Source organism: Monoraphidium neglectum (genome assembly GCF_000611645.1).
Source record: "Monoraphidium neglectum strain SAG 48.87 unplaced genomic scaffold scaffold00574, whole genome shotgun sequence".
NCBI classification, from domain to species: Eukaryota; Viridiplantae; Chlorophyta; class Chlorophyceae; order Sphaeropleales; family Selenastraceae; genus Monoraphidium; species Monoraphidium neglectum.
The window spans coordinates 11182-13108 of record NW_014013054.1 but is presented as its reverse complement, the minus strand read 5'-3'; positions in this window follow the sequence as shown (position 1 = coordinate 13108).

Below are 1927 nucleotides of genomic sequence, written 5' to 3'. Positions count from 1 at the left end.
ACAAGCCGCGAGCCGCTGCGACTTGTTTCTCAGCCCTCACCTGGCGTGTTGCATGAGGTTCCAGTCCAGCCAGACGAGCAGGTGCACACATTGGGAGCAGAGCAGTTCCCATTGACACACCCGGATGAGCAGGCTGATCGTGGGGGCAAGGGGGGGTTGGGGGGCGTCACGCATGTTGCGAGAGGCTGGCCAGCAGGGTGTGTCGCAATTGTATGCCTGCAAAGGGCCTGTGTTGCTGTTGTCAGGCGGCGATTGGAGCAGAGGGGCGTGGTGGAAGGCAAAGGCGGCAGCGGACACAGCGAGGACTTGAGAGGACACCGTAATGCCTGCCCAACGCCCCCTGCCCCTCCCAGTGCACGCACTGGCGTTGGAGCAGGTGGGCCCCGTCCAGCCGCCGGTGGAGGAGCAGTCGCATGTGTTAAGGCCGACGCACACCCCTCCGTTGGCGCATGGGGCCAAGGCGCACAGCAAGGAGCCTGCGTGAACGGGGTCGAGGGGGGCGGACGCGGGTGGATGTGAAGCGTGCGCAGCCACGCCGGGTGCTGCGAATGCATGAAGCAAGCGCCGCGGCAAGGACTTAAAATGTGTTGACTGCAGCACCGCATGTGGCTGGGTGGCTGGCCGGCTGATCATACATGGGATGTGGTTTTCGGGGCGAGGCAGGCCGACGACCGGGCGCAGCAGACAAGCTGCCGCGGGCTGCTGCGGCCAAGGCCTCACCTGGCGTGCTGCAATTGGTCCCGCTCCAGCCAAGTGCGCAGGTGCACACGCCGGGGGCTGAGCAGTTGCCGTTGACACATCCCGCAGGGCACACTGCGCATGAGCAGGGGCGGGGTGCCGCGTGCGGGTGTGAGGTGGTTGCCAGCGCCACCACACGCGTGCTGGATGTTGCTGTCGCTTGACACAAGCAAGATGTGCCTGCTGTCAGGCATTGACCCCTGGGCGGACGCAGTGCCATCAGCAAGGCAGTGTGAGCGAGTGGTTGCCGGCCGCTGCGGCCAAGGCCTCACCAGCCGTGTTGCACGAGGTCCCGCTCCAGCCAGATGCACAGGTGCACACGCCAGGCGCAGAGCAGTTGCCGTTGACGCATCCCGCGGGGCACACTGCGCATGAGGAGCGGGAGGTGCGGCGCGGAGGCTAGGTGTGAGACGCGCGACGCGCCTGTTGCGGTTGCGACTGGACACGCGATGGGCCCTGCATTGTGGCGTTCACAAGACAATTGAAACATGTTTCTCTGGACCGAGCTGGCCCTGATGGTTAGGCAGATTACGCCAGTTGCGGCTGGCCCTCTCTGGACCGAGCTGGCCCTGATGATTAGGCAGATTAGGCCAGTTGCGGCTGGCCCCCCCTGGCCAACGCCTCACCAGCCGTGTTGCACGAGGTGCCGCTCCAGCCGGACGTGCAGTTGCACACGCCGGGAGCCGAGCAGTTGCCATTCACACATCCGGCAGGGCAGACTGCGCGTGGGGGCGAGGCGTGGTGCGTCGTGTGGGTGAGCGAGGGTTGCCGATCGCCTGAAACGTGCATGTTGCTGCTTCTGATGTGCCAGCACTTGTGTCCTGGGAGATAGCACGCACCTCCGTGCGGAGGCAGCATCATCGGCTGGGCAGGGACAGCGAGCCGCCACGGGCCACTGCGGTTAAGGCCTCACCTGGCGTGTTGCATGACGTCCCGCTCCAGCCAGACGTGCAGTTGCAAACGCCAGGCGCAGAGCAGTTGCCGTTGACGCATCCCGCAGGGCACGCTGTGCACAAGGGGGGCCGGTGTGGGACACGAAAGGCGGGTTTGAAAGGCCCATGACTAGGCTTGAGGGTGCTATGGATGTCCCTGAAGTTGAGAGGCAAGACTGGTGACTGCTGAACAGCCAGCACTGTCGCAGCCGGATCATGTGCCTAGGTTGAGCCAGGTCGATAACCTGGTGTGACAC